Here is a 27,081-nt window from a genome sequence, read left to right on the forward strand (position 1 = left end):
GGTCGCAAGGGGCTCAGGGGAGTCTTGTGGTGGCCGGGGCAGGCGGCGCCTTCGCCAGCTGGGTGCCCCGAGTGCGTGTCCCACTTCAGGGTGATGGCCCCAGCAGGCTTCCGGTGTCTCCTCCACACGGGCCTTGGTGCCCAATTCAAGCTTCCAGCGAGGTCTTCTGCTCGCTGAAATATCACGCACGAGTTAGGAGGGGTCCCGTCGTACATCCGTGACCATATGGTAATTCTCCGAGGCAAGCCCTCTCTTCTGGCATTTCAGCCCTGCCGAGGCGTTGATGGTAGGCTGTCAGGGTGTCGCAGCGCCTCCGACCACGGCACTCAGCAGCCGGGCGGTAGCGCTCGCGGTTCGGGCCCTCACCGGTATAGCAGGCAATGCAGGTGGGTTAGGTCTCCGTTCCCCTCAGGCTCGGGTCCCCTGCATATCTTCACGAGCGCCGCTGCTCTCGGATCGGAGCGGCAAGGGGGTCCTGAGATCCCGTCTCCGGCAGGCAAGGAGGCCGCTCACACCAGTTTGTAGGCTGCATGCGCAGACCCGGTAGTCAGTCCTGAGCCACGGCCTCACGTAGTTTCTCTGGCCGGCCGGGCAGCAGGGAGCCCCGCAGGATATCCTCGGGAAGGCCCGGTGCAGTCAGGGTCGACTCTGCAATTCAAAAATCAGCCCGCAGGTCGATGTCGTTTCTGCAATGGTCCGCTCTTAGTTTCGGGCAGCTGCAGGGAAAATTAGTGGAGAATCGGCTGAGACAATTGAATTGAAATCCCCACCAATCAGTAAGCGCCCATTGGCGAGGCCCAGGAGAAGGTCGCCAAGATCAATAAAGGCCTGCGTGTGGAAGCCCGGTAGAATGTATACTGAGACCAAGTTAAGAATAGCTCCCTCCAGGTGCCAGACAGAGCTATGAATCTACCCAGTGGGTCCTCACGGATCGTGGTAATCGTTAAAGGGAAGAATTTGCGAACAAGGATGCCCACCCCTCGGGAGCCTGAACCAAAAGCAGAATGGGTCACCTTCTGCTAACCCCATCGTGACAGGGCCTTACAACCGTTGCCTAACAAGTGGGTCTCCCGCAGAAACACAACGTCCGGTGAGTGTCGTTTCAGGAATTGGAGTACCACCCCTCTCTTTATTCTATCTCCCAACCCGTTCACATTCCCTGAGAGGAAAGTGAGTTTCTGCCTAAGCAAGGTACCCATCAGTCAAACGTAGAGACGTAAGAGACTCCGGGGAGGGGCTAGCCAAGGGGAGTACACATGTGATTTCTCCTACACTGCTGAATTGTATGGTCAAGAAGAGTGTTGTTAACACCGTGACTACTGCTGTTGACATCTGAATCTGAGAATACAAGTCATGCCTGTACAACAACAATGCCCAAACCAGAACACAAAAACAAACCCCTACCCATCCCACAAACCCATTATGCAAACCCCAATCCCCCCCACCCTGCCTCCCTGCTCAGCGGTAACATAACATCCCACCCCCAAACTAGCAGAGTGCCTAACGCCCACCCTTTCAAGAACTTACGGGTTCGTTTAGCCAAACCAAGCGCACAACACTAAGAATTTTACTGTTCCAATATTGACATCTACAGCCTAAAGGGCTTGCACTAGCAACATCGATCAGGGCCCATTGTATACCCCCAGTCACTCACATATGTGGCAAAGGAACTGACAAAAGTCAGGGAACACTAATCAACAGGCAATCCGTGATAGTCCAGCTCAGGACAACGAAAGTTTGAGACTAGTGTCAGAGCCGACCCCCATCCCACAGCCCTCAATCTGCATGGAATCAGTCAATCCACTGGCGGACAAATTGATTACTATTAACCAATTCACACAAAATATAATAGCCCATGTATCAGAACTCTACTGCATGGTACGATAAAACTTTTCTACAAAGCAATAATACTATAAACAATTTATATAAATCACATTATTTATTAAAAAAGGAGAATTACATACCCTCTGCTTGCAAGCAGTTTTGCAATCAATTGCTAAAATTCATTCCATTAAAATACACCAACAATCCTAGTGTGTGCTGTGGTCACTCTAGAGACACACTGCTTTTAAAATAACACAAAATCTAACTTTCAATATGCACTGTATTCCTATACAAAATCAACAAGAAGAAAATAAGAGAGACATAAAATAGACTCCACAATTTATACAGTTACACATCCGGGATTACACTATTCTGGCAAATCCTTATACCAATTAATTTGATGGTTTTAAAGAAAATAGTCCATCTTTTTCAAGACATTCATTTTTTGTCTCCAAATGGTTTCTGCCTCCTATTATTACATCCCCGTCTTGTGCCTCTTTGTTCATTTTGTATTACTTTTGGCGGTATCAGCGGTTAGTTTGTCCCCAGGCCGAACCTCAGTTTCTATTTCTAAATCCGGCAGCAAAAGGAAACGTCCCCCCATCCTTGAGCGAAATCCACGTGCTTATTCTTGTGTTTTCTATGCTGCGCTGTCTGGTATCTCAGGAATTGTGAGGAACGCCGTGCCAGTTGCCTGCAGTTACCTTTTTAGGTCTAGCCTGCCGATGCGCTTGCGCATTTGAGCTGGCGAGAGATATAGGGGCTTATCCAGAGTTTAACCAAACTGGCGATTTGATTCAGTGCACGTGAACACAAGTACGCGCATTCTCGCCATATTGCATTTTTTTTAAGCTGTTTTATTGGCTCGTCACTTTAAGTCCTTCCACCCTCTCCCTGTCCAGCTCGCGCTTCACTTTGATCACACTCCCGTGCACTTTTTTAACGTTCTTTCATTGGCTCTTCACTTTAATTCCTCGCACCCTCTCCCTCTCTATCTCGCGCCTCAAGCTGATCACACCCCCTTGCTCTCCAGCACGCTATCACGCATTCCACAGCCACCACACTCAGTCCACAGCCTCTCTCCCATTGGCTCTTCACTTCACAGCCTCTCACCCATTGGCTCTCCACTTAGTCCACGCACTTTTCAGCTGACTCGCGCGTCTCGAGCTGATCACCCCCCCTTGCTCTCCAGCACGCCATCATGCATCCTACAGCCACCACACTCATTCCACAGCCTCTCTCCCATTGGCTCTCCACTTAGGGCACACTCTTTTCAGCTGACTCGCACGCCTTGCGCTATCCCCCCCCTTGCTCACCAGCACGCTATCATGCATCCTACAGCCACCATCATGCATCCTAAAGCCACCACACTCCTTCCACAGCCTCTCTCCCATTGGCTCTCCACTTAGGGCACGCTCTTTTCAGCTGACTTGCGCGCCTCGCGCTGATCACCCCCCCTTGCTCTCCAGCACACTATCATGCATCCCACAGCCACCCACCCCCTTCTCTCTAGCAGCCTCTCTCCCATTGGCTCTTTCTGCACGCTGCATTAAGCTGACCAGCAGAGTCTCCCTGCGTGCGCCTCTCGCTCATACCACCCCCTCCCTCACACAGAATCTCCTTTCATTGGCTGTTTACTTTGTGCACGCTGACAACATGAAGCTCGCAGCCATTCTCCAATTTTGCTTTAACACACACAACATTTTCATCCATCCATCCTACGACATCCATCCATCCCACTGCATCCATTCATTCATCTAACCATCCATCCATCCATTCATCCCCCTACTCATACATCCATCCACACACTCCAACCATCCATCCAGCAACCCACTTAATCCATCTTTCACCCCACTCCACCCATACACCCATCCCCTCACTCCATCCATCCATCCATCCCCCCTCTCCATCCATCAATATATCCATCCAGCCATTAATCCCCCCACTGTATCCGTCCATCCCCCCACTCCATCCATCCATCTATACCCTGTCTCTCTATTGCCCTACCTCTATTTATCCTTCACACTCGCTCACTCTATCTATCTATCACCCTCACTATCCATTGTATCACCACAACATTATCACTTAACAACACCACATTATCACTAAGCACCGACACACCATCACTCTGAACCATTCCAGTATCACTCAATACCACAACATCACTCTGCAACACCACAAACAACACTCTGCACCAATACAACACCACTCAGTACCACCACAGCACTACCACACCAACAGTTATCAACACACCAGCATCACTCAACACAACACCAGCATCAACAAGCACCACCACACACCACAACAACATTACTCTGCATCACCACATTATCACTCAGCACCAATACATTAACACTATGCACCAACACAATATAAAATTCAACTATCACAGTAACAAACAGCACAACAGCGTCAAACAGCACCACTACAAAAGTATGTGCAACAAAACAATGCTAAGTTGTGCTGTTGTGCTGCTGAGTGATGCTGCTCTGCTGCTAAATGATGCTGTAGTGATGTTCAGTGATGGTGTTGTGGTGCTAAGTGTTCCTGTTGTGCTGCTGAATGATGCTGTGGTGATGCTTGGTGATCCTATGGTGTTAGTGAGTGATGCTACTGTGTTCATAAATGTTGCTCAGGTGGTGGTGAGTGATGCTAGATATGTTGCTGAGTAATGCTAGTGTTGCGCTGAGTGATTCTAGTGTTGAAATGGTGCTGTGGTGGGGCTAAGTACACCACCCAGTACCAGGGTACAACAGCACAGCATCACTCAGCATCACCATAGCACCACTCAGCACCACAACAGCAGCACTCAGAACCAATACAGCACCACTCATCAGCACAACATTATCACTAAACAACACCACATTATCACTAAGCAACAACACACCATCACTCTGCACCATTACAGTATCACTCAACAACAACACAACATCACTTTGCAACACCACAAGCAACACTCTGCACCAATACAACAACACTCAGTACCACCACAGCACTAACACACCAACACTTATCGACACTCCAGCATCACTAAGCACCACCACACACAAGAACAACATTACTCAGCACCACCAAATTATCACTCAGAACCAACATATTTACACTATGCACCAACACAACAAAACTATGAACAATAACAGTAACAAACAGCACAACAACGTCAAACAGCACCAGTACAAAAGTATGTGCAACAAAACAATGCTAAATTGTGCTGTTGTGCTGCTGAGTGATGCTGCTCTGATGCTAAATGATGCTGTAGTGATGTTCAGTGATGGTGTTGTGGTGCAAAGTGTTCCTGTTGTAGTGCTGAATGATGCTGTGGTGATGCTAAGTGATCCTATGGTGTTAGTGAGTGATGCTAGTGTGTTGATGAGTGTTGCTCTGGTGGCGGTGAGTGATGCTAGATATGTTGCTGAGTAATGCTAGTGTTGCACTGAGTGATGCTGGTGTTGCACTGGTGCTGTGGTGGGGCTAAGAACACCACCACAGTACCAGGGTACAACAGCACAGCATCACTCAGCATCGCCATAGCAAAATATAGAGATTTCTTCAATAGGAAACGTAGCGCTGCGATTGGCTAGAAATTACGTCACACCCTAAACAGATTGGAAGTTAAGAAAAAACTAGAACGCTAACCACAAAATACGTCACAAACGTTAAAGGAAAACATAGCGTCCGCAATGTTTAAAACCCAAATAATACATACGCGGATTAAAACAATAAAACAATAACATCATACACTTCAATTAAAAAAAATTACAAAAAACATACACACACATATGTGTAAGCTTCAAATACTGTACATAAATTAACTAAAGATGACAAAAGTGATAAATCTCAAAGACAGATGGCGTAGTGTTCAGAATGCTTTTATTTGGTTTTTCATCCAATACACACTCCAACCTGTACATTGTAGGAAAACACAATATTACCATTTTTAACACTACACCATCTGTCTTAGAAAATAATCACTCCTGCCATCTATTGTTAATTTATGTACTGCATTTGAAACTTACATTAGCATAGTATACGTTACCTCTCAACATATGTGTAGCACACCACTAATAAACATCACAACAGCTACACGCACCAAGAACAGAGCATCACTCAGCAAAATATACACATTCTGCACCACTCAGCGCCACCAAAAAATAAAAAAAACAACACCACACCAGCACTCTGCACCACCACGCAACAGCACAGCATTACTCAAAAACAACACAGCATAAGTAAGCACAACAAGGTAAATACTAGCCAACACACCAGCAACACTCAAACCCAACACAGCATCACTCATCGCAACAGCATAATCACTACACCCAACACCAGCATCACTGTGGTCCACACCAGCATTACTGAGAGCAGCATCACCATCACTTACAACAACTCTACACCAACACAGCACCACTCAGCACCACCAAAGCATCAGGCAAAAACACACCAACAGCACTACGCACCACTCCAACATCACTCATAGCCAACACTGCAACACTTAACAGCACCACAACATCACTCACCAATTATCACAACAAAAATAATTTTGCAAGGCCACATTATAACTACACACCATCACATTAAAAATCTAAACTCACACAGCAACAGTCAGCAACACTACACCATCTCTCAGCAAGAAAAACAATATTTCCAGAAACAATTACATTTCAAACAGTAGAGGAGAATACAAATTAAATTTTAACTAAAATAAAACAAATCGCAATTATGTAATATCACCAACATTATCAAGAAAAACAAAAGAAGGGCCAAATTACAAGCACTAGAAAAGTACGATTACGCCCCAAAAAAACTAACTAATAAACAAAACAATGTATTCATGTAATGATGGACCAAATAACACGCCAAAAATAAAAACCACACAATAATAACTTACTAACAAATAAACAACTCATAGAATTCTAATTAAAAGGCCAAACATGTACATACGCCGAAGAAAATAATCAAGTTACCCAAAACAAACACTTGGAAAAACGAATGGAAGTAAAACACTCATGGTATTAAAAATTCAAGACCAATACTGTACATACGAAACCTGAAATAATAACCCAACACCTACTAAATAAATACCGATTCAACATAAGCATGCCAATACTTTAATACATTAAATTATTAATACATAACAGCTCATAAACAAAGGAAAATACTATTTACAAACACGAATAAATTACTCAAATTCAATAAATGTATGAAATGTACACATTAACAATAACTTTCAATCAATACATTGCTATACATTACATAAAAGTACATTAAAACATTGCACATTCACAATTTAGAAAGTTCAATACATATTTAACTATATACTAAGTACATACGATAACGCAAAAAAAAGTAGCGATACACAAATGTCGAAGATTACTATTAAAAAGTCATAATAATGAAAATAAATCTCTACATAATCAATAATACATTCAAATAATACATTAAATACTATTAAAATATAAACTTACCTGTCAAACGACGCAGGAAACAGACCGGAACAACAACACGCCTTTCCCCCACGAAAGAAAGATCTGGGAAATTCCCAATTGACGCACGTCAAACGCAACGCTACATCAACAAACGTAGCGCTGCGATTGGCTAAAGATTACGTCATACCTCAAACACATTCACACTACACTAAAAGACTAGAATGCTAAACACTAAACGTAAATCACGTAAAGGAAACACATAGCGTCCACCATTTAAAAAAACAACTTTATAAACATCGTTACAAAACATTAACACACAGAACACATACTTAAAAAATATATACATACACACACATGTTACAATAAAAAAATACATGCAACACACTAACACTCACACATCACATCTGACAATTACAATAAAACATCACACACAAAGCATAACGCCACAACATATAATACACTAAATGACAAACATATACACAACAGCATTAATACACACCATCACAGCAACACACCAACTCAACTCTGCAACACTCAAACAACACTCAGCACCACCACATCAACATGTCAGCAACAGTACAGCACCACTCACAACTAATACAGCATTACTCACCATCAAAAAAACATAAGTCAGCACAACGACAGCAACACTCAGTTACACCACAGCAAAACACATGCATCATTAAACAACACAACAACATCACTGTACAACACCACAGCAACTCTCAGCACCAGCCCAGCATCACTCTGCAACACAACAGCATTACTTAGCGCAACCCCAGCAACACTCAGCACCAACACAACATCATTCAGCACCACACAAAAAAAAGCAATCCACAAAACACCTGAAACAATCAGCTAAACAACATTAACAATACCCATCACAACATTTACTATATGAACAACAACTGCATCACCACAACACCACTCAACACCACTACAACATCACTCAGAAAAACATCCCCCAAAAAATAAAAACAAATAAGGGACACAACAAAAAACATTATCAATCTTGCTGTCACTGAAACGCCCTCATTCTACTACTCTATCACCCTCACTGTACAGACATCAATCTACCACTCGACCGCACTCACTCTACCGCTTGCATGCCCTCACTCTACCTCATTCACTCTACTGCCCTCACACCCTCACTCTATCCAACATCACTCTACAACTCAACAGCTCTTCCTCTACCACTCTATCACCCTCACTCTACCACCCTAACTCTAACACTCTACCGCTCTCACTCTACCACCCTCACGCTATCAATCTACCTCCCTTATGCCCTCAATCTACTACCCTCACTCTACCTCCCACACTCTACCGCACTCACTTTACCACTCTACCGCCCTCACGCACTCACTCTACAACACACACTATACCTCTCTACCGCCCTCACGCACTCACTCTAATGCTCTCACTCTACCACTCTAATGCACTCACTCTACCACCCTCACGGCCTTTACTCTACCATCCTCACTCTAACACTCTACCTCACACACTCTACCACTATGCCACCCTCACTCTACCACTCTACCAGCCTCACTATACCAATCTACCACCATCACTCTACCACTCTACCGCCCTCACCCTAACACTCTAACGCCCTCACTCTACCGCACTCAATCAACCACTCTACCAACCTCACCCTAACACTCAAACGCCCTCACTCAACCACCCACACTCAACAACCCTCACTCACAAACACTCACTCTATCCCCCTCATTCTAGCACACTCACTCTAACGCCCTCACTGACTCTACCGCAATCACTCACTATACCGCCCTCTCTCACTCTACAACTCTCACTCACTCTACGAACATCAATCACTCTATCTCACTGACTCACTCTATCGCCCTCCCTCACCACACATCACTATGCGCAACAACAGCATCATTCAAAAGCCACAGCATCACTTTTAGCCAAAACAACATCACTCAGAGCAACAACACCATCAATATGTCTAACAATTCAACAACAACTTGTTCAAATATTTACTACCAATGTTTCAAACTTTATTAAAAACGTCAGAAAAATATGATAAATGTTTTCACTTCTGTTCATGTTAAAACATTTTATTTTTGTCTGGTCAATACATGTAAGACAGGGGGAACTATATATTGTATCTTTACTAATGCTATACATGTAACATGTGCAAATTTTAAAACTATTGCCATTTCTAATATATTAAATAATACTTTTAATTTTAGCAAAAAATAAACAAACATTTTCAACACCAAAAACTCAAACTTTTCTATTGCGAGACCTATTGCATTTCCAATGCTTGTTTTTTGATGCGCCCTGAGAAGCTAACTGCAGGCTGCCGGGGCAAGACGGGGATGTAATAACAAGAGGCAGAAACCATTTGGAGTTTCGTGCTTTATTTTTAAATCCATCAAATCATATGCACAGAAGGAGCACACAACAAGTTATACTTGCTGAATGAAGAAAGAACCAGCCTGGGACCAAAAGAGTGAAAAGACTGAGCAATGCAGGAAAAGGGGACGTATCCATGAGAAATCAATAACATGCTATAAGGTATAAAACAAAGTGGCAACCAATCAGTGCCTTACAATTTGCGAGAGACAAAAAATGAATGTCTTGAAAAAGATGGACTATTTTCTTTAAAACAATCAAAACGCATTGACGCTTCATCACACATTCGTGGGAAATCAGCTCATCCTTAAAAATCACAAATTAATTGGTATAAGGATTAGCCAGAATAGTGTAATCCCGGATGTGTAACTGTATGATAAATTGTGGTGTCTAATTTATGTCTCTCTTATTTTCTTCTTGTTGATTTTGTATAGGAATACAGTGCATATTGAAAGTTAGATTTTGTGTTATTTTAAAAGCAGTGTGTCTCTAGAGTGACCACAGCACACACTAAGATTGTTGGTGTATTTTAATGGAATGAATTTTAACAATTGATTGCAAAACTGCTTGCAAGCAGGAGGTTATGTAATTCTTTTTTAACAAATAATGTGATTTATATAAATTGTTTATAGTATTATTGCTTTGTAGAAAAGTTTTATCGTACCATGCAGTAGAGTTCTTATACATGGGCTATTATATTTTGTGTGAATTGATTAATAGTAGCCAATTTTTCTGCCAAGGGATCTTTTGTTTCTACTATTGAATAGTACTCCAATCCCCTGGTTGGTTAAAGGGGTCCCTCTTGTTTCTGCTACACATCAGTCAATCCACCCCAAAGGAAAGGCATACAGATAAATTATTCAGCTCCGCCTGACACCTCGTCACAGTCAGGAAGTGGGGAGCCACCACCTGAGTCCCAGGCATCTCCACCCCGGGCCTGATTAGTGTGACGGGCCACCATTCACCAGCCTTCCAGCCAGTCCCAGGTCTCTTCCAGACTGGTGAAAAACCAGGATTTCCCCTCCGATTCCACCCTCAACTTGGCCGTAAACATCATTGCGTATTTCAGTTCCTTATATCGGAGTGCTCGCTTTACTTCTAGGAAGCTGCGTCGCTGTCTTTGCACCTTGAGGGTGAAGTCTGGCAAGAAAGTGATACGACTATTTTGGTATTCCACTGGCGGGGCGGACAGGCAACACTGCAGGATGACATCTCTAGCGTGGAAATTGAAGATTCTGGCCAGAATCAGTCTTGGGGGGGGCCCGGGCCACGGACGGCACCCTGGCACTCAGTGCGCTCGCTCCACAGAAAAGAAATTAGAGAGTCCCTTGGGCTTGAGATAGGTAGTGATCAGCTCCTCCACGAAAAGGTCCTCCGAGGGCCCCTCCGCACGTTCAGGCACCCCAATTATACGGATGTTGTTACGAATGGAGCGCCCTTCATAGTCATCCAGCTGCGCTTCTAGTTTCGAAGCGTGTGTTTGCAGCTCTTCTATCTTTTTCTGCAGCTCAGATGTGTCCTCCACCAGGGAGGATGCCTTGATCTAGACGTCCTTCAATTGTGAGTTCATTGAGCCCATGTCCTCCCTGATGAGGGACACCTCGGTGGACACTGAGTCAATACGCGTCTCCAGTGTTGTGCGGTCGGTAGTAATTGCCTCAAGGATATCCTGCAGCGTTGGTTCCCTTTGCTTCCCACAGGGTTCAGACTTGTCAGTTGGATTTGATCCCCCTTTGTGGCTTGCGCCGGGGCCTCCATTCCATGCATACTTCGTCAGTATAGTCGGGAGGGCTGTTCGCAAACCACGTCCTCCTGCCATGATTTATGCAAAACCTTTGGAGGGGGCTTACTCGTGGTCGGTGTTCGGTGCCACGTGCGATAGTCAGCAGAACTCCAAAGCCCACCTCACCACGCTATGCAGACTGACGGTATCCTGAAGTGCGGGCCTCTGAGTTCTCACATCCGGCAACACCATCACCACCAGATCGGAAGCAAATGGGCAGCACTTCCAGGCAGGTAACCATAAAGGGTCGCAGCAGTGCCCAGGTCAGTGAGTCCCCTGCCCGATAAACAGCAGGTTGAAGATCAATCCCAAGTCATATTTATCAATACCGAGGAGCAAATGCAGCAGTCATTCAATGAAACAGTGGGGCGGGAAACACAGCAGTGCCTCGCCACCGGCCCCACCTCTCTGTCAACGCCCGGGATCACACGACGCCCCTCTGACATTCCAATGGGCAGCCTGGCACCACTTTTCCTACCCGGTCAGGCTGTGGATAGCACAAGCGCCGACCGCTGGAGACACGCAAATGAGGCCCCACCAGGATGTGAGCGATTGCGCACCTCCCCCACTACGTGAAGGCACATCAGCGGCGCAGCATGAGCGAGAGTGACACCTGGGGGGGCACACCGCTGGTGCTTGCTGGCGGTCACTGGCGCTGCACCATATGGTAGATCACATCAGGTGTCGGGACAGGATGATGAAGCTGCGTCAACAAGCATCCTCGGGGGGGCACAGAAGCATCCAGGTGAGCAAGTCCCCAGAAGAGCGAGCCTCAGTTTGGTTAAACTGTCCCAATCCACACTATATCAGGAGCGGGGCTGCAGCGGCAGACATGCAGCCACGCAGCAGCCCCAGCAATGCAGCAGCACAGTGATCCCTGCTCCGTAGGTCCATAAATGAGCCTGGGCAATGCACAACAAATGCTCCCCAGGCACTCCCAACTTCTCACTCACTCCAGCGAGGCCGTCAGCAATGGCGAAACAGATGGCGATGTCCCGCCCCGGCGGCTCCTCAGCTGCGCATTCCACACTCTGTACCCAGAGTCCACGGGGCAATCGGTGGCCCGTCCTCGCGGCCCACGACCCCCCATGAGGTTCGAGGGGATGCTGCACACACACGGGTACCAGCCTCGAGCGAGAGGTGGCCACGCAGATGATTCAGCGCCGCCGATGATAATCTCCCCGGCAGGCCACCCAGACGCGTCTTCACCCAGCTCCAGTCCGATGGCGCAGAGACTGACAACGCCGCTCCAGACTCATGATCCGGATGAGGGTGGCTTCAAACTGTTCAGCATGCCCTCCGGTGCTGAATTAATGGTGAAACAGCCATATTTTAGGCAATAATCTGCTGATATATGACGGATATGTCACTCGGTCGGTGGAGCCGAGAGCTTAAGCGGCCATCTTGTCGCTCAGCTTGGCCAAGCCCCTCTGTTTTATTTATTTAATTACTTACCTTACTCCTGTCCGTGGTATGTTGGACTCTACTACCCCCATCCTGCCCTTACCCCACCACGCCCCACCCCACTGCCCTGCAGCTCTCCATCGGCGAGCCGCTACTGGTACAAGAATGAATTGGGATCCAAAATCAGCAGGGTTAATGTAGAAGAAATGGCCTTCTGCAGATTGAAGCTTGTGGGAAAATAGTGGGGGGAGCTTTCACACGGACATGCTTTAGTAACTTCAGTGAGATTAAAAAAATGAATTGTTGTTTGCACACTTCGTGCATTGGTTTGTGGACATTTGTAAAGCACATATGAATATTAGTTAAGGTATTGGCAAGCTTCCTGCTTGTGCTGAACCTGCTACATCACAGGGGCGTCAGATCGAGAGACTGGGAATGACATGTACTTTGAGGCCCCCCCTTTCTTCCCGCTCTCTAACGGTTCTTGTCCCATCATTTGATAGAAGGTAACAGAGGCCCATGTAAAGTAAAAAATAGCACTAAGACCTTCACTGGCTTGTTGGTGGTATCTGTGCAGCGCAAAGAAAGATGCAATCTGTTTCAGTGGTAGACAAGTGCAGTGTGTGATGTTGCAAGTGTTACATGGTACAGGGATGAATTGGGGTTCACTGAGGGAATGCTGCGGGCGGTGGGGTGGGGCAGGGAACTGGGTAGTAGAGTCCGACATACTACAGAAAGGAGTAGCGTGATTAATGCACACAGTTGCAACTTACATATGACTCCAATTTACATCGCTGTCTAATGGTTTGCCTCCCGTCGTTTGTAAAAGGAAAGTAACAGAGGCCTGTGTACCGTGAAAAAAGTAGTTAGATGTTCACTGGCTTGTTGATGGCATCTGTGCAGCGCAGAGAAAGTTGCAGTTGGTTTCAGTGGTAAGTGAGTGTAGTGTGTGATGTTGGAAAGGGTATGTGGTCTTGTGTCTAAGGTACAGGGATGAATTGAGGTCAAAATGCGCTGGGGTATGTACAAGAAATGGCGTTCTGCAGATTGAAGCTTGTGGGAAAATACTGTGTGGGGGACTTTAACACTGACATACTTTAGTAACTTCAGTGAGAGGAAATGTTTGCACACTTCGGGGATATTCTTAAGAAAGTGTGATAATTATCGCAAAATGAGCTTACCACACTCTTCCCATCGCAGTCCATCACGAGAAAATTACACATAGCTAACGTATTCGCAACACGGCGGTACCATGCATTAGTCTCACGATAACGCATCAAATGACCGCGTTAAAATCAACATGACGGGGCGTGGCCAAGATGGCGGGGTGAGCGGACGCTTCCTCCCGTAGCTCCTCCGGCCCAGCTCGGCTCGAGCCCCGATTCCTGCGCTTCTCTCCCCCCGCGGCTGTACTGCGGGCGAGAGAACTGTGCCGGAGTTCTTGGGGCACATTTTGATACCACTTTGCCTTCTGTTGCCCCGGGGGAAGTCCCCGAAAAGTTTGTTCAACGCTCGATTCGAGGAGTGGAACCGGGATCGCCCCGAGGAGAAAGGCCTGGAGGCGGAGCGTAGTGCGGCGCTGTCCGCGCGCCTCGGCTGGGCCGAGTGCTGAAAGCTGGGGATCCCGAGGGAACGGACTCGACGGACTCCGTGGAGTGCGGGGGCTTCCTGGCCGGCGGCCTGGTGGCCAGAGTCATCGCTGGACGACAGACCCCAGAACTGCGTCGGCGATCAACCCCCCTGCCATGGATGTCGGTGGGTGACGCCTTGCGGACCCCGGCTTGGAAGCGAGGGACATTGGAGTTTGTGCAGTGCCGAGCCGGGCGTACTAGCTGGTGAAACTGGGGGGCACTGGTTTCGCACTTTCCCGATCCATTGCTGTTTGAGGGTCGCCCATAGACTTGCTGGCCTGGGCTGCCCCCCTAGGTTCCGCCCTCCCGCCATCTTGTTGTTGAGGAGCTGGTACTGGTGACCCTCGCCCGCGCCCTTGTCATACAGGCGCCTCGGTTCATCTTGGTGCCTAAGCATCTGCCACCCTCCCTGGAAGCACGCGGCTGTGGGCCTCCGACCTGAACCTTGATTATCGCCCTGACGGGCTCGATAGTCGTCTCGCCCTGGCCCGTGCCGCCATTTTGTCGCCTGTGACGCACTACCCTGATCCTCAGCGAGGTCTTCACATCTGGTGCCCACGAGCGGCTGAGTACATTTGCAGCGGCCGGCCTTAGGCTTCGCCCACCGCGGAGGCCAGGATGGCTGGGAGACGAGGCGCGGCACGGGGAGATCGCACTCTGCCGGACATGCTCGGCAGGGCCCAGCAACTGCGAGACAGGGCGCAGCCGTCCCCGGGGTCCTCCCGGGCCTCAACAGACACCGCCGGAGGCGAACCGCCAGTCACGAGGTCCTTCATGGAGGACTTATTCAGCTCCCTCAAGGAGGAATTCCAGACTCTCAAGACCGAGGTGGCCGGAGAGGTCCGTGAAGTGCGTAGGGAGGTCGAGGGCCTGGGCGAGCGGGTCGACACTGTGGAAACGGCGGCCCAACGTCGCGATGAAGAGATAGTTCATCTCCAGCAAGACGTTCTCTGCCTACGGGAGCAGTGTGTCGAGCTCCAGGCCCACTCTGAGGACCTCGAGAACAGGACCAGGCGGAATAACATCCGGGTGCAAGGCGTGCCATCCGCGGATGAGGGTGCGGACCTAGTGGCCTATCTGCAGGACCTGTTCCGCGACATCTTGAGAGAAGGAGCGGACTTCCCGATCCGCATCGACAGAGCACACAGGGTGGGCCGCCAGCGCCAGTCATCGGCACCCCCACCTGATATCCTGGCATTCCTGCCGGATTTCCCTTTGAAGGAGCGCATCATGACAGAAGCCCGCAGGAAGCAGCCGCTGTCCTTCCGAGAACGACCTGTGGTGCTCTATCAAGACCTGTCCGCCATCACACTGCAGAAGCGCAGGTCTTTCCGCATCGCTACAGACTTTCTGCGAGAGCATGAGACGGCCTACTACTGGGGTCACCCCTTCCGTCTTATCTTCCGATGGAATGGGGTGCTACATCAGCTGCGCTCCTTACAAGATGTCCGTGGGGTGCTGGGACTCACAGCTACAGAGGAAGAAGGGGCGACACCCGCATGGAGGCGCCCCGAGCGGCGGGGCCGACGGAGATCGAGGAGGCGCCAATCGTCGGCGACGGCGAGTCGCCCTGACTCCCCTACCATCAGGGCGGATATGGCGGAGGCCCTGAGGACTGCGGCCAGGAACTTGCCTGACTCTAATGGCGTGGCCCAAATGGCCTAACTTTACTCCGGGGGCAGAGACTCTTAGCTTCTACGATGCTGGGTTGGGGCTGGGGGTTGGGGGGGGAGAGGTTGGAGGTGTGTGGCTGGACGTCCACTTGACTGATTTCTACAGACTCGCCCGCTTGGGCTAGACTGAGACAATGGGGTGTTTTTTCTTGTTTTTGGTTCTGGCTGGTTGCCATGGGTTGGTTTTGGGGGGGTTCAAGAGCTGGTTTGGTGTTGGGGGGGGTCCCGTCCGATACTGTCCGAACACATGCAAAGCCGACTCTGGCCTTCCCTGCGCCCCTGCCCCGCGCGCCCCCTCCACTGATCCCCCGCTTGCTGCATAGCGCTTTGCTTCCCTGGGAGCGATGCCGTCCCTGAAAGTAGTGACCCTTAACGTTAAGGGTCTGAATAATCCTGTGAAGCGTAGGGCGATCCTCTCCCTGCTAGAAGGGTCGCAGGCGGATATCTGCCTCCTGCAGGAAACCCATTTACTTTCTAAAGATTGCCATAGGTTGCGCTCTGCCAAGTTCCCCACGCAACTCTTTTCCTCGGCTGCGACTAAGACTGAGGGGGTAGCCATTCTTCTAGCCAGCTCCTTCAGGGGTGAGGTGTTGTATAAACATGCCGAGCAGAAGGGGAGGCTTCTGGTGTATCGCATGCGTCTGGGGGGTGTTGCCTTCACGGTTGGCTCCGTGTACAGCCCAAATGACCACGAGGATCGCTTCCTGGAATCTGTGTTGGTAGACGTTACTGCCTCGCCCGATCGCCACGTCATTCTGGGGGGAGACCTGAACATGGTCTTCGACTCCACTTTGGATAGGTCTGCCCAGCGCTTCCCGCAGTCGGGGGAGCTTTCCAGAGCGGTTCAGGACCAGATTGCAGAGATGGATCTGCATGACCTCTGGCGCACCATGCACCCCGCCGATAGGGACTACTCATACTTCTCCCACGCACATCGCACTTATTCGCGGATGGACTACCTCTTGGTGAGCGGACCGCTTCGCTCGGCCGCCACGGCGGCAGACATTGGGGTTTTGTCCCTGTCCGACCATGCGCCGGTTTCCGGAATATTTGCTTGGCCGGCGGCCCCCCCCTCTAGAGGGATGTGGCGGCTTCGAGACACGCTTCTCCATAAGAAATCGGTGGTGAAGCGAGTGGAGGAAGTCATTCAGGAGTACCTGACCCACAATAACAACTCCGACACGTCCCTAGCAACGCAGTGGGCGGCTTTGAAAGCGGTCGTCAGAGGGGAGTTTATCTCCATTTCCTCGGCGGAGAACAGGGAGCGGCAACGTAAGAGGGAGGAATTGACGGCGCAGGTCAGGGAACTTGAACAGGTTCACCGCCGGACGGGGGCTCCTCGAGTTTGGAGGCAGCTGAAGGCGGCGCGGAAACTCCTCTCTGCGTTGGACCTGGACCGGGCGGAGTATGCGGCGTTGCGCTTGAAACATGCCTTTTACACCGGCGGAGACAGATGCGGTAAGCTCCTGGCCCACCGGCTCAGGGCTGCGCAGCAGCGCAACGTGGTAAAGGAGCTAGTGGGAGCGGACGGGGTCCCGATTTCCGGTGACGCGGAGGTGGCGGATTCCTTCCGTGCCTTCTACGAGGCGCTGTACGCTGCAGAGCCCTCCCTACCGGGAGAGGCTGAGGCCTATTTGGAATCAGTATCCCTCCCAGTCCTGGATCCCGCCCAGGCGGACCACCTAGAGAGGAGCATTCATGTGGAGGAGGTCATCTCCGCTATAGCACGGTTAAAGCACAGCAAGGCCCCGGGCCCGGATGGCTATACGGCCTTGTTTTACAAGACCTTCTGTTCCACTGTCGCGCCTCTCCTGGCTCGCTTATTCAATTCCTTCTCTGAACCGGGAGCCATCCCACCGGACCTCCTCTCGGCGACTGTGTCGGTTATTCCGAAACCGGGGAAGGACCGGACTCTGTGCGGCTCGTATCGGCCCATCTCACTTCTAAACGTGGACCTCAAGCTTTACACGGGGATCTTGGCGGCCAGACTGGGTCTGCACCTACCAGGTCTAGTGGAGGCGGACCAGGCCGGTTTTGTGCCCGGTAGGCAAACGGTCGACAACACCAAGAGGGTGACGCACGTGCTAGAAAAGGCCTCCCGCGTTCCGGGGGAGCGGATGCTGCTGTCGGTCGACGCGGAGAAGGCCTTTGATAGGGTTCATTGGCCGTACCTCGAGCTGGTTCTCGGGAAACTGGGGATCGGCGAGAAGTTCCGCACTATGGTCTTTAATTGTTATAGGAGGCCGTCAGCATCGGTGCGTGTCAACGGACACAGCTCCTGCAGCTTTCCCATTGAGAGCGGCACGAGACAGGGCTGCCCCCTTTCGCCGCTCCTGTTTGCCCTCTATATGGAGCCGTTTGCCCAGAGGATTCGTGATAACCCGGATGCTATTGGGGTGAGGATGGGGCAATACACCCATACTGTCAGCTTATATGCGGACGATGTCTTGCTGACCCTGGACGACCCCAAGCGGTCGCTCCCTGACTGCGTCCAGGAACTGAACTCCTTTGGCCGCGTGGCGGGCTTCAGAATGAATATGTCCAAATCGGCTGCCCTGGATGTGTCGCTCTCTGTCGACACTAGGCGGGACCTCCAGCGTCTTTTTCCTCTGCAATGGTCCTCCTCCACGGTGCCTTACCTGGGGATTTTGCTTGCACCCTCCCTACCTGCAATGGTCGCAGCCAACTATTCCTCCCTGGGCAAAAAGATCAAGGAGGAACTCAGCCGATGGAACAAGGGCCTGCTCTCGTGGCTGGGCCGTATCGCAGCGGTGAAGATGACGATACTGCCTCAGATCCTGTATCTTTTTCGCGCTCTGCCTTTACAGCCCCCTGTAGGTTGGATTCGGCAGGCGCAGGCTGACATCTCCCGCTTTGTGTGGCAAGGCCGTAAGCCTCGGATGAAACGGGTCCTCTCCATGCTTGCCCCGGAGGCGGGAGGTCTCGGTGTCCCGGACCTCCGGAAGTACTTTCAGGCGGCGCAACTTCGTTATTTAGTGGAGTGGAGCCGGTGGGAATCGGACAAGCACTGGCTCTTCCAGGACCAGGCAGTTGCGGGCCATACCCTCCAGGAAGTCCCGTTCCTGCAGCGCTCTCACCGCCCGCCTAATCTCTACGCCTCCTTTATCACCCGGGTTCCGCTGCGAGCGTGGGACGCGGTGTGTGAGCTTCGTGAGCTCACCACTTTTCCATCACCGTTTACTCCCATTGCTGGCAATCCAGACTTCACTCCGGGTCTGGAACCGGGAGCCTTTTCCCACTGGGTGAGCGCGGGTTGTAGGGCGCTTTTCCAGATCTACGGGCCGGAGGGTGTGCTCCCCTTCCAGCAGCTCCGTCAGGAGTTTGGCCTAACGGAGGGGGACAGACTGCGTTATATGCAAGTCCGCCACTGGGCTCTTCAACCCCCAGTGCGCGATGTCGCTGCCCGTTCGATTACGCCCTTTGAGCGGTGGCTGGTAACCCGGACCTCGGATGCCAAGCTTATCACCGACTTGTATAAGTTTCTCCAACCCCCGCCGTTTCATTACCATAACCCTGGGAGGGAGCGCTGGCACGGGGAATTGGGCAGGACCTTGAGCCACAAGGAATGGGACAGGATCGCGTATCGGGCGAGGCACTCTGCGTACCACACTGGGCTGACGGAGACCTTTACTAAGGTGTCCACCTATTAGTATTACACCCCGGTGAGGCTCTACGAGATGCGCAAAATCGGCGATAAAGGTTGCTGGCGCGGCTGCGGACAGGAAGGCACCCTCACGCACATTCTCTGGGAGTGCCCGGTGCTGTCGGCCTATTGGAAGGAGGTCTTGGATGAGGTGGATAGGCATTTTGAGATCGAGCTCCCGCGCTTCCCAGCGTATGTCTTGCTAGGCCTCCCCAATGACCTGATGTACCCGCTGAAGTCCCGCAGGGGTAGACAGATTGCGATTGCGCTAGGCTCAGCGGTTCAGAACATCCTTGTACTCTGGCGTACCCCCACTGCCCCCTCTATCACTGGCTGGCTACACCGGCTCTGGCAGGTACTGGGTATGGAGAAGATGTCGCTAACAGTAGCTGGGAATGTAGACCAGTTTGAAGAGCTCTGGCACCCCTTTTTAGCACTGCTGTCCACGGAATTTCGCGAGCTCACATGTCCACGGTACCTGCGACTCCTTAGGTTGACGCCGCCGGCGGCTCCAACGGAGTGAATGTGGTGGGATCGGGGGGTTTGGGCCGGGGGTGGGGGGCGTTGTTACATGCTTCTAAATGCTGACTTTCGGACGGGGATGTTGGGGTATTGTTTTCTTCCTTTTTCGCCTTTGCTTTTCTTTCTTCTAATTTTCCGGGGTCGGGGGGTTGGAGGGATGGTGTGTTTTTTCACTGTGTTGCGGGACGCTACTCCAGCTCGGCCTTGCTCGGGGAATGGGTGTCTACTGGAGGGTCATTCGCACTGCCTTATTGCCTTCTGACTTATGCCCTGTTACCCTCCGGGGCTTCCTGCCTCCCTACTTTCCTTCTAAATCGCTGCAACGTTTCGCGCCTTGTACTGTATGTTCGCTTGACCTCCTACTCCCTTCCCCATGTTTTTGTACCTTAATAAAAATACTTTAAACATAAAATCAACATGACTCCTAAAAAATGCGAAACACGAACGTGAAAAAAGCGGTGATGTCCAAACCACGATACAAAAATCAGCGACAACCAGCGACAGGTCTGCAATTCCAACGCATCATGCGGGAAAATGCACTATAAAAGCAGAGAAAAAAAACTGTGAGATAAGAATGTACGAGTACAACCTCACATCCGTGATGTTGTATAACTGTCCACTGTCCCGCATTAAATAGGCCTCTCCTCACAAACAGTCACAATGTACACTGTCATGCAGTCTGTATGTAAACTTCACGAATGCGTAAACATACATGGAACACACTGAAACTGCATCTCCCCTTTGAAGATTCCTGGATTAGGGCAAGAATGTGTGTGTTATCAGGGGGAATGTGTTGTTTCATGTTCTTGGCAAAACTAATATAAACTGTGCTAATTAATCCTTTCCCACCCTCCACCCTCACCTACTCCTAGTTGGCGATTTACTGCTATGTGAGATCACCGGTTAGGGTTATTAATAAATTATGATATAGGTTCTACCCTGCTCATGAACTATGTTTCTTACATACTGGGGATTATGATACTCCACTTTAATTGTCGTACGGTGCGATTATGATGTACTATATGGGGGTACCTTATGCGAGTATTAGGTGCAGCTGTTTAAAGTCTTCTAATATATTATCTCATTCCAATGAGATGGGCTGTTTCTGTAATCCTCTTGCCTCTTCTCTGCGAAATGCCGCACTTTCAACGCTGCCCCATTGTAACACATCTTCTTGCCAGCTAGACAGTGTCGGGCTTCTCGGGGATTTCCATCTCATGGTAAGGGCCCTCACCGCCAGTATACCGGCTAGGCCAACAAATATTTGTTGTACTTTCTGAGCTTTAGAGCATCTACGGAGCCCTACTATGCGTTCTAGGGCACTATCTTGGACTGTTATGGGAGTGGCTTCTCCTATGGAGCAATGAACCCATTTCCAGAAATCTTGCATGCACGGGCAGGCCCACAGCATATGGATAAAATTCGTCTCATCTCCTTTGCAGCCGGGGCAACAGTGTTGGGCTTCTGGGAACATGCGGTGGATTCTGTGAGGGGTTAAGTTTGACCTGTGAAGTACCATTGTTTGGAAGAATTTCATTTTCGTGTTGCGAGATACCCTCTTAGAATGTTCAAGCATATTCGTCCAGTCTCTGTCTGTGAATTCTGTACCAGCATATCACCCCATTTTGTTCTGAGAGCTGTGAGTGTGATAGAAGCATGTGCCCTAATTGCTGTGTATAGCCATTTAACAAAGTGTTCCCCATTCCCCATGTGATACAATAGGTGGACCAATTCATGTTGTGGGGGTTTGCTGCGTTGTGGTGCCCAAGTGTTTCTAAGGTAACGTGTCACTACTGCATGTACAAGGTATAGGAGTTCTAGGACTCCCTTGGTCTGTACAAAAGTATCATGATCTAGGAGGTTACCATCACAAAAGAAAGCCACAATATTTTCCACGCCTGCCTCTATCCAGTCATAAATTCTGGCTTTCGTAAGATTGCCTCCAGGAGTAGGAATACCCAGTAAAGGGATATTGGTCGAGTTTGGGGTTCTTTCTGAGGTGTACTGCATGGCTTTTTTTCCAGCATTGAAATGCGGACTTCAGGAGTGGGGACCCCTCTGTAGGAATTTTGGCTTTGGACAGAATCAGAGAATGGAGCCTACCCCTGTCGATATCCCTTTGCGTGTATCCAATTTCTTGTAGATTTCTCCCCTTTGTCCAGAAGGATAGCCATTGAAGTTGGCAGGCATAGTAATAAGCCCTAAAGTCAGGTACCACTAAGCCTCCCTTGTGGGATTCTAGTTGGAGCTTCTGTGGGCTCATTCTTCTGCGACCCTTACCCCCAGAAGAGTTCCACTAAGATCGTATTCAAGCTGCGGAATATGGACTGCTGAACTATTATGGGCAGGTTCACAAAATAATATAATAACCGGGGGAGAACCACCATCCCATTTATTATTTTATTCATTTATTTATTTAATTTATAAAGCGCACTATCACCTAGCAGGCATCCTGGCACTGAAAGTAGCTCAAGGGGGGAGAGAGGGGAAGAACAGGAACCGGCCACTAAGTCTTAGGAAACAGCCAGGTTTTCACACTTCTCCTGAAAGGGAGGAGCTCACTGATTTGCCTGATTTCCCAGGGAAGACTGTTCCACAATTTAGCCGCTCCCACCCCAAATGATCTGCCCCTGACCTAACCTTTCGAAACCTAGGAACCCTCACTAATCTCGCCGACGAAGAGCGCAATACTCTTGTGGGGACGTACCATTCAAATTTTTTGCGCATGCACACAGGTCCGATTCTGTGAAGGGCCTTAAAAACAAGACAAAGAGATTTGTCTGACAAAGGTAAAGATATCCAGAATGCCACACTGGAGCGTAATGCCGTGATAGTCTTCAGTAAGTTACCCTCTAGTTGATCCACCTGTGCTCTATATACCTGTACACCTAAGTATTTAAATGTTGTATGGTCGACTGGTAAAGTATATGTTCCAAAGTGTATCACAGCTGGATGAGGCTCATCATGGAAAAAGAATGCCTGGGATTTCCTTGGGTTAATAATAAGCCCAGACTTCTGCCCAAACACGGAGAGGATAGTGAGGAGGGGTGTGGTTTCTGCAGACAAGTCGCGGAGGTATAAGAGAATATCATCTGCATATATGGAGGTGAGGTGGGTAGTGCCATCAATGGGTAAACCCAGCGGGTCTGCTGATTGTCTTAGTGCTATTGCTAATGGGTCTAATGCAAGCACAAACAGCAAGGGGGACAAAGGGCATTCCTGTTGTGTTCCCCTGTGAATCGTGTACTCTCATTAAATATGCTTTCCGGTGCGTGCTCTGGCAGTAGGGGAGGCGTAGAGCAGGCGCACCCATTTAAGATAGTCCTCAGGAAAACCAAAACGTTGTAATGCAGCAAACATATAATCCCAGGTTATGGAATCAAACGCCTGGCGGAGATCCAGTGCCAGACATCCTGCGGCCGGGTATCCTGCAGGGGTAGAGTTCATTACATAATGTAATGCCTAGTGTTGAGGGACATGCTGCGGTTCAGAAGGATCCTGCATTGTTCACTATGTATGAGGATATTTAGATATGGTTGTATACAATTTGCAAGGGCTTTGCTCAAAATGTTATACTCGGTTGCTAACAGTGATAAGGGTCTATAATTAGATATAGCCGCACTATCACGATCCGGTTTGAGTAGTGAAGTGACCAGTGCTTGTCTCGTGGATTGTGGTAAGTGGCCGGCGACAAGGGCAGCCGTATATACTTCTTCCAGTTTAGGGACTAGAACATCCGAATAGGTTTGATAAAATTCTATCGGCAGACCTTCCATGCCAGGCGCCTTATTAATATTTAGGCCTTTGATCGCCATTCGAATTTCCTGTTGAGTTGTAGGGCTGGCTAGTTCCTCCTGAGTGTCTACTAGTAAGGATGGGATCGTTAGTTCCCGTAGAAAGTCATCTATTGAGGTGTTGCTAGTGTGCACTGGGGCAGCATATAGATTACTAAGGTAAGTGCAGAAGGCTTCATTGCTTAGTGAGTGAATCTCCCTGTGGCGTAATAATGTGAGTGATAATTGGTGTTTCAGGTTTGTCTCGTACTATGCGAGCTAGTAGTCTCCCGGCCTTATCTGCATCTGAGTGTTTCCGTTGAGTATAGGTTCTATGGTCTATTACCCGTAATGTCTTGAGTAGTTCAGCGTGAGTACTGTGGACAGTCTGTAAGTCTTCCTTTTTACCTGGGTCTGCGATCGCCTCCTGTTCCAGAGTGGTCAGTAGGTTTTCTGTTCTAGTCAACTGCTGATGTATTTCCTGCCTAGCCCTTACTACTTGTCCAATTGTGGCCCCCCTCACAACCACCTTCAGTGCATCCCATTCTATAAGGTTGGAGGAAGCCGTATTCCAGTTTTAAGTCATATAATTAGTAATGGTAGTGGATAGCGTGATGTGGAACGGGCATCCTCCAACATCTGTAGGTGTGAGATGCAGGTTAATGTGTTGCTGCGTAGCAGGGGGCTCTGGTAATGGTGTTGAATAAGAGACGAAAGCCGAGTTAGCAAGACCATGGGCACAGGATTCAGACCCCATTGCCATTTTCTTGATAAGAGGGAAAATATCTTCAAATAATTCTAGGTTTTGGTCGGATAATGGATTGAGGATGCTGATCTGTAGACTGATGAGGGCACAACCAAAACTCTTAGGTCATGCAGAGTTTTTCTGGAGGTGGATATCGAGAGCAAAGAGTACAGGTGTAGTAGTGGGCCTCAGCAAGGCCTACCAGTGCTAGGGGTTCTCCCTCCTCAGACCAATAGGAAGAAGTTGGCACAGAAACTGGAATCGAAAAGACAGAGTTTATTAAACCTCATGAGGTGGAACTACATTCACACAGCACCCTTCGGTAATGTATGAAGTAGCAAACTGAATGGAAGGAGCTTGGTCCTTTTATACCCACACAGGGGCTCAAATGAAGGCAGTACAAGTACAAAAGGCTGGTTTTAGGTACATATAATGAGGTAATATGAATTTTTATGGTCAATTGTGTCCCCTATCGTAGACCCCAACGGCTCCATGTACATGCTTCTAGTACATGTAAGTTCCCTCTACAACCAGCTATGAAGACGCAAATACATTTGCGTCCAACGTTAACATGTCCTCTTTCAGATCCACCATGAATGGGTCAGATATTCCGTTCCTAAGTGTGCCTTGCCAACGTCTTTATGTGGTGCACTTTCATGATTTCTAGCTCTGGCGAGTTAGGCCCTGATTTCTGCCATCGAGCCTCTTTCTGCCTTCTGCCTCTGAAAGCCGCAGCCTGCTGCTTCCTGACCCTTGACTTACTCCCTGCGCGGCGAGTTGTGCCAGGCTTGGCCAGCCTTGCCTGCCAAGACTAAATTCAGCCTTCAAGTTATCTGCTCCGCTCCTCGAAAAATACATTCCTGTCTAGTAGTTTAGGTAAACATCCTTCCCAGCTGCAGAGCAAAGGGCCCGGCCTCACTGTCTCCATGCAAGTAATTCATAGCTTCCGTTACCATGGTAGGCCCATGGCCCCTCACATCTCATGTAGACACGTAGTCGCCTATGCACGCATTAGCAGTCAGTATAGAATAGCCTCTGCCCGAGAGACCTTTCCTTCTAGATAATACAGTTCCTCAAACACAAGCTATTAGATATGATTTGGGATTAGGTTGTTCTGACACTCCAGACTTCTGTCTCCACATGTAGGGCTAAATGTCAAGTCCCCTTCACCCTCCAGTTCCACGTCAATCATACGTCATGCTGCTGCGCGCGCTTCTCTGCCACATGTTCTTGCTGACTCTGCAGGATCCTTCTAGGGATCCACCCACTTATGACACCTTTATGTGACGTTTCTTGCACACACCTCCATGTACGCCCTAGTGCACGCCTTCTGTTACGTATTTCTGTTCTTATCTCGTTTCTCTCAGCTGTTACGCCTTCTGCATTCAATGTTACTGTATGAAATGACTATATATATGATTTCCTGTTAATAAATCATTGTACATGTCCATTGCAATTCCCACTCTGAACCCTCGTGGCGATGAGTCATGCTACCTGGTTCGAACCAATTCCTTTTTAAGGAATAAAAGCCCTTTTAAACCTCAGATACCACGGATTCTGCCTTCTTGTTTTGACTGAGTTATTCTTATTGAACTTTACCGCATAAATTCCGTATAGGTAATTAAAATTTACCACATAATTTGGCGCCCGATAGGGACCCCTCCCCCACCCCATGCGCCGGCGGTGCGTTGCAGGCCCGGTCCCCTGCCACAGCGCTGACGGACAACTACGCGTACCCGCAGGATTTCCTGTATCTCCCTCAGGCCAATGGAGGTGACTGAGGCTGCGATCGACACCCAGACGAGGCGGTGAGGAGTGCGGAGGATCCCGACCAGAGCCTAGCTGAGAGAGCAAAGTCCGAGGTATCCGGAGGCCCACCAGTTCCGAAGTTCCGAAGTGCTTACGTCACGAGTCGAGTCCAGTCGAGTTCAGTCCAGTGTCGAGTTTCCGAGGCCTTCTGTTCCGTGCTTCCCGGTGAGTACCGTTGCTGGGGACGCATCTAGACGAGCGCATTAATTTGTGCCGGTCAAGACGGGTTTGGGTACGCAGACCCGGTCTGCACTGTTTAGCGGTGTATCTGTACTGTTTAGCAGTATATCCAGTATGAAATTAACTAGTTTTATTCTAATCATTATTGTTCGCTCTGAAATGTTTTAGTATGTTTTAATGTCGTGGTATGAGTGATTGTTCGATCTGCATTATCGTGTTTACTGTATTAGTTGTGTCCAAGTTCGAGTAAGTATCAAGCCCAGAGTAGCAC

Source organism: Lissotriton vulgaris, chromosome 11 (genome assembly GCF_964263255.1).
Source record: "Lissotriton vulgaris chromosome 11, aLisVul1.2, whole genome shotgun sequence".
NCBI lineage: Eukaryota > Metazoa > Chordata > Amphibia > Caudata > Salamandridae > Lissotriton > Lissotriton vulgaris.